At 44.8% G+C, this 7,312-nt stretch overlaps 1 non-coding gene across 1 annotated transcript; it reads left to right on the top strand.

The window, feature by feature from the left end:
* The first annotated feature begins 311 nt into the window (after nt 1–311).
* On the top strand, nt 312–449 carry LOC114814496. Its single transcript, XR_003762288.1, has one exon. It is a non-coding gene; the product is annotated as a small nucleolar RNA SNORA7 (small nucleolar RNA).
* The last annotated feature ends 6,863 nt before the right edge of the window (nt 450–7,312 follow it).

Here is a 7,312-nt window from a genome sequence, read left to right on the forward strand (position 1 = left end):
AGCAATAAATAGAATCAAGGGGATGAACATCTCATTAAAACAATAGCAAATAAATAGAATCAAGGTGATGTACAGCGCATTAACAAAATAATAGAATCAAGGTGATGTACATCTCATTAACAAAATAAATAGGGTAATGAAAATATATACAGTTGAGCGGATGAGTACAGTGCTGAGGGGAGGGGAAAAGGAACGGTGTGAGCAAGTCACATTTCCAACCAAATTTAATAAGTGACTCCCCCAAATACTTTTGCCTGTGCTAGAAGTGATTTTTTTTTAATTTTGTGAATATAATTACTATATATATATGTCACCTCTGAAGGTCGCACCTGGAGAGTTGCCGGTACTCTACCAGTCTCGGCTACGGGAGGGAGAGCCAAGCAGAGACATTCCCATTCCATTCCTAGCTTGGGTAGTGGTTAGCGAGTGGCAGGCAATCTGCTACAAGTCAAAACTCACCCATGCTGGGCAGCAGTGACACGGGAGAGAGTCGAGGGCAGAGACTCAAATCTACCGTGCGGAAGGAGGCAACGGTAAACCACTTCCCTATTTTGACCAAGAAAACTCTATGGATCCACCACCAGAACGATGGGAGATGGAGAGGTGGGACTTTCTGGGAGAGATGTGTCTGTGTAAGCCCTTTAGTGGGCAGGGATCATCTCTATCTGTTGCTGAATTGTACCTTCCAAGCGCTTAGTACAGTGCTCTATACATAGTAAGCACTCAATAAATACTATGGAATGAATGGTGTCGCTATGGGTCAGAAATGGTTCGACAGCATAAGACAAAATATATATGCCCATATACACGTATTTGATTTTTTTATTTTTCTGTATGAAACTCAATATTCATCCCGTAGCCGTCGATTGATGTGTGGGGATGATTTAGGAGGTATTTAAAAGAAGCAGTGTGGTCTACTGGAAAGACTCAGGCCTGGGAGTTAGAGCACCTGGGTTCTAATCCTGAATCTGCCTCTTGTCTGCTGTGTGAACTTGAGCGAGCGACTTCACTTCTCTGTGCCTCACTTTCCTCATCTGTAAAATGGGAATTAAATCTTACCGCCTCCTACCTAGACTGTGAACCCTATGTGGGACGGGGGGGGCTGCGTCCAGCCCGATAACCTTGTAGCTACCCCAGCATTTAGAATGGTGCTTGGCACATAGTAAGCATTTCAGAACTATCCTAATTATTATTATTAGGTATCGACAGCGTCTCCAATAAATTGTCTTGTTCCTAGAAAATTTGTAATCTGGAAGTCGCCCAGGTCCTAGATGGGTCCCAGATGGGCAGAAGGAATGGGTCCGGGCCGAGAACGGTGGTCAGGGCTGTAATTTGGCTCCCGTGAACTCTGCTGCTGCCAAGAGGGCAGTGTGCGCAGGGGAGGGGGTCGCTGAGGGGCCACCCTCGTGCCAGTAAATGACTAAAAAGGGCTCGGGGAAGGAAAGTTGCTGTAGAGAAAGGGAGGTGTGTCCCAGAGAGGGGAGGGCCCCAAAAGAGTCACCCTCCTCTCGACTTTTGACCCTTTTTTCTTCCACAGCTCTCCCTCACTGTGGGACTACTTAGGTAGAACCATCCACCTGATGGTGAAATGCAGCATAATAATAAGGATATTTATTGAGCACCCACTGAATTCAGGGCACCGTAATAACTTATTACTAGGGAAAATATAACAGAAGCACTAGAAACGGTCCCTTCCCTCAGGGGAATCAATCAATCAATCGCATCTCTTCAGCGCACACTGTGTACTAAATGCTCAAGAGAGTACAGTGTAACAGAGCGGTAGACACGATGCCTGCCCACAAAGACTCACGTTACCTAGCATTTCTCTTGAATCGCTTCCCGCCATGATATTATTAAGCTCACCTCCTCACAGTTGCTCACGGCATTTCGTCCTCTCCAACAAATGTCATAACGGCTCAAACAGGATTTGGTGGTCACCGTGTTTAGGGCTGCGGAGGCTGTGTCTGATCTCTTGGTTCCCTGCTCACCAGCCCCAGCCAGGGAAGGAAGCCTGGAGACGCTCAAGGGAGGGGAAAGATGCTTTGGGCTTCTTCCTCTTTGCTCCTGCAACTCTGTGATTGCAGCCGTCCCGCCACAGCATTTCTATCACCCGCAGTTCCGTTTACAGATACCCAAACTAAAGCTCGGGGTCTTTAATGATGCCCCAATTTAAGGGCAGAATAAACAGGATCCAGATCTCCTCTTCTCCCTTCTCTCACCACCGGACAACATCCGCCATCATCTACCTCTCTCCCCCCTTCCTCTTCCTTCTCTTTGTCAGTTCAAATACGTTATAATTAACTTTTCTTCCTAGAAGAAAGAATGTAATTAACACAGAGAAGAGTGACAGGAGATTTTGTAGCAAACAAAAAAAAAAAATGGCTGCGAGAGACTGACTAGACAGATAACCAAAGGTAACAATTTTGAGATAGGATAAACCTTCCCTTTATTTTTCTGTGAATGCCAGTGGATAGAGATTCCTGTGCATCCTGGAAGATAGCCTAAATGTCAATCCCCCCATGAACGTACGGAGACGGCAAACATTTAGAGGGAATTCACGGCTCGCAGGATTTAATCGATACAAGAGTTTATGGGGTCGAAGCCCTGAGGTCCAAGGCTAAGGGGGGCCCTGAAAAGCCCCATTTTGAGGTTGCCATCCACTGCCATAGCCCCCATTTTAATAATAATGTTGGTATTTGTTAAGCGCTTACTATGTGCAGAGCACTGTTCTAAGCACTGGGGTAGATACAGGGTAATCAGGTTGTCCCACATGGGGCTCTCAGTCTTCATCCCCATTTTACAGATGAGGTCACTGAGGCCCAGAGAAATGAAGTGACTTGCCCACAGTCAGCCAGCTGACTCCCAAGCCCGGGCTCTTTCCACTGAGGTACGCGGCTTCTCTGTCCAAAGCCATTCTCAAACTCGGCCTGATGGGACACATTATCCCTCCCTTCCCTGCAGCCCTGACCTTTTCCGGGGACAGTCCCTGCATGCGATTGGCAGATGGATGTGGCAGGGATGGAAAGATGGGACAACGGGAAGGACAAGGACATGAGGTGGTTTGGTCAGTGGAATGGGAAGAGGATGAGATCTTTGAGGAAGGAACAGACTCGCCCTCGGTTGTGCCTTCTAGGCGGATGCAGTTCTCGAACTCAAATGACTGTCCCCAAGAGGCTCCATTCGAAATAATCCTGTCTGAAACACCAAGTGGGCAGGCAAGGCTCTCCTGAACCCATCGCCAGCCCTGCAATTCCCCACTTTCTCCGTGCCGCTTACGGTAACTTCCGCGCCAGAGAGGGTCCGAGAGAAAAAACACAATCCAATCACAGCAACGTGGTAAAAGGATATGAGGGTCATAAAAGATCAAAAACCAATTGTGGAACAACTCAAAGCAGATGTGCGTTGCAAAACACGAGGGCCGGGCAGAGTTGAAAAAAAAAGAAAAAAGGCAAATCAGCAGTGTTTCTGTCTCTGGATGGAACCGTCTCAGGCAACAGACTGAGCTACTTTGCTACACTTGGGCTCTGGCTACTTTGCTCCACTTACTGGTTTGGGTTCAAGGTGCTCTGGGGGCCCAAGCCGTGGGAGGACCCGGGAGTCGTTGAACAGCAGACATTAGTGCAGAGAAGAAGGGAAGGGTATCGGCCAACCACTCGTATTTAATGAGAGCTCACTGTGTGCAGAGCTCTGTACAAAACACTTGGGAGAGTCCAATGTAGCCAAGTTGGTAGACGGGTTCCCTGCCCGCAAGGAGCTTCCAATCTAGAGGGGTGATTAGAGATAAGAGTATTTTCGCACCTTATTTTTATCCCTTAAACAATATGGCGGCTATTAATTTATGCCCCAGTCCTGCTTGAATTTTCCCCCGGAGTTTTGAAAGTACTGAATTTTTGAAATTCGAAATACAATTCCTTTACCTCCTCCTCCTCCTCATTCTGTGAGACTATCAAGGGTCAGAGCCCCCTCGACATTAATCCGATACAAATGAATAAGGGCTTTGAAAGGATACTGCATGGAACGTATTGTCCCACGGTGTGATGTATTTTCAACGTTTAACGTAAATTCTGTATACGTTAGCCATTCTGAGTGAGGTTACTGAGTTGCCATCTGTATCAATCCCATGCCTGGATGTCATGCCCCTGTTAATGAAATCTGGAAGTGAGATTGTAAATGGCTCCGGTGCATGGTAGATGTCAGCCATTGCGTGATGGGCAATCATCAATCATCCGCTGTCAGTTATTTCTGTCTCGGTGAGTAAGCCTTTATTTAAAGCAGAAAGTAAGAATGTTGCCAGACCACAGGAACAAGCCCTGAGCTGTTTGCAGGTGCTGCTATTCAGAGCTGCCAATTAAACCCCTGACATTTCCATACAGGCTATGAAGCAAAGCACATGCCATCGACACAGACGTTTTTAAAAAAAAAAATCAATCTCGGATCATCGATACTTGTGTCTGTTTTTCCCAGGGATGAAGCATCCTACTTGGAAAATTGTTTATTGAAGAAATAGAGGAAGCAGGAAAAAAAAAAAACTAGTGAATGTCCGGAGAGGGTAGTATCTCCTAGCTGAGGAGAGAGAGGCCGTGTTAACTGAGAATCTCAACGCTTTAAAAAAAAACGAGTATCTCTCTGGTCTCCACTCCCTCTGGAAAAGAAATGGTCGGCGCGGCTTTCAAATTTTGGAAGAATCTCCTCCTTTCCCATTTCTTCTTCCAATAATTCACCTCCCTTCTCCCCACACTCTCAGATGCCCAAATCGAGTCACTTTAAAAATACATAAACATCCATTGGCCTGAAAATATAAACACTTTGCAAGCTCACTTTATTAAAGGTACGCATCAAGCCCTGCAAGAAGTAGATTTTATGAAAGTAACGTATATACGCACTTCATAAAATTTGCCACTGACCAGTGAACATTTTCTGAAAAAATGCCTTTATGGGAATCATACACGCACTCTCGGAAAAATAAACTACCCAGCACCGCTTTCTGGCATTTACAGTTTAGAGAATATAAAAGTTTTCTTAGGTTCCTTTATGCTTGGCTCTCGGTTGTTTATAGTTGTTCGAGGGTGCGTAGACCTAAAAGTAAATATAGAAAAAGAAAGGATTGCATTCACCTTTCCGGGGACATTTCATCACTTACTGATTACTTTGCTCATTTTTCTGCAAACAACCACTGGTGAAATATGGGTTGATTTATTGGTATAAACATGGCTCTTTTAACTGAATTGTTCTTCCTCTTTATTCTTCCACAAAAGAGACAAGGAGGGTGGAGCCAAAATGGGCCAGTTAAGGCTGATGTTGGTATCTGCCCAGACGATGCATTATTATTATTATTAGACTATTACTATATTCTTTTACATATCGGTGTTAACCACAAATTTGACAAAATTCCTTTTTGATCATTCCTTGCTTTTTATTTTGAGCTCATTAATCAGACTCCCCCGCTAAGTCCCCAGTTTTATTTTCCCCCCTTTCCATCTGGCTGAACTGACAGAGCTCCTTCCATGTCCTTTGAAATCCCCGATTCCCACTGATTTCAGGGACATCTGCTAGGGAGGGCTGAGTGGACAAACTCAGGATTTCTTTCAAATAAACTTAGCTGATGGCTCCAGCAGGTGATTCTGTTTCTTCACGGTGATAATTTTGCTTTTTTTCTCATCCCCTAGAGAGAAAGCCCCTGCTATGCTCTTTATGATCAGGAAAGTCATATATCTAGATATCTAGATATCTAGATATATATAGATATATAGATATATATACATACACACATTTATATGCATATGTACATATGCATATATGTGTGTTTGTGTATATATGTATGGATGTGTGTATATGTATACACACACACACACATATATATATACATATATATGTGTGTATATGTGTGGGTGTGTGTATATATATATATATACATGTGTGTGTGTGTGTGTGTATATATACACATATATATGTGTGTATATTTATATACGCACACACACAAACACACATATACGTCTATAAAAGAAAGATTTCCATTGCACAGGCTGTTCTCAGGTCACAGTTATATACACACTCATTCATATGCATGTATATATATATATATATATGTGGGTGTGGGTGTGTGTGTAATTGCAAGCTGTGAACAGCCTGTGCAATGGAAATCTCTCTTTTAGAAGGCCCTGCTGGTTCTTTATAACATATTTTCATAGGAAGCACAACTTTATTGAGTGCTCTAGCACAATGGAGCAACTTCCTGTTTATAATTTTGATACACTGCAGAGAAGCCGAAGAGAGCCATTAAGGACCGAAATGGGGCTGGAGGAGAGGAAGAGGGAGGATAAGATGAAAGGGCCAGGAGGAGGATGGGAGACCAAAGAGACTCCATGCTGACAGAGGAGGCGGCCATCACAGCCTCCCCTCCCCAGCCCCGGAGGCTGCTCTGTGGCTGCCCGGCAGATCAGGCAGGGGGGTGTCCAGTAGGAGGTCAGCTGTGTCCTAGGGTTAAAGGAATCAGATAACTCAAGTGAAAACACCGGGCAGAAGAGACCTTCCTAGTGTCTCCTAGAGAAGCAGCGAGGCTCAGTGGAAAGAGCTCGGGCTTGGGAGTCAGAGGTCATGGGTTCAAATCCCGGCTCTGCCACTTGTCAGCTATGTGACTGTGGGCAAGTCAACTCTCTGTGCCTCAGTTATTTCATCTGTAAAATGGGGATTAACTGGGAGCCTCACGTGGGACAACCTGATTACCCTGTATCTACCCCAGCGCTTAGAACAGTGCTCTGCACATGGTAAGCGCTTAACAAATACCAACATTATTATTATTAGTCACTGAGTCAGCCAGTCGTATTTATTGAGAGCTTACTATGTGCAGAGTACTGTACAGATAGACACATCCCCGGCTCACAGTGAGCTTACCGCCTAGAGACGGAGTATGAATAGTAGTAATAGTAATAATAATATTCATTCATTCATTCAATAGTATTTATTGAGCGCTTACTATGTGCAGACCACTGTACTAAGTGCTTAGAATGTACAGTTCGGCAACAGATAGAGACAATCCCTGCCCAGTGACGGGCTTACAGTCTAATCGGGGGAGGCAGACAGACAAAAACAATAACAGTAAATAGAATCAAGGGGATATGCACCTCATCGACAGAATAAATAGGGTAATAAAATACTAGTATGTATTGAGGGCTCACTGTGTGCAGAGCGCTGTGTTATGGGGCTGGGGTGATATCAGAAGTGCTTGAGAAGTGCAGCATAGGTGATGCGGAGGAGAGGGTCAATAAGGTGGGGAAGTGAGGGGTCAGGGGTCAAGGGAGACCTTTCACCCCCC

The sequence above is a fragment of the Ornithorhynchus anatinus genome, chromosome 9 (genome assembly GCF_004115215.2).
Source record: "Ornithorhynchus anatinus isolate Pmale09 chromosome 9, mOrnAna1.pri.v4, whole genome shotgun sequence".
In the NCBI taxonomy this organism is placed as follows: Eukaryota; Metazoa; Chordata; class Mammalia; order Monotremata; family Ornithorhynchidae; genus Ornithorhynchus; species Ornithorhynchus anatinus.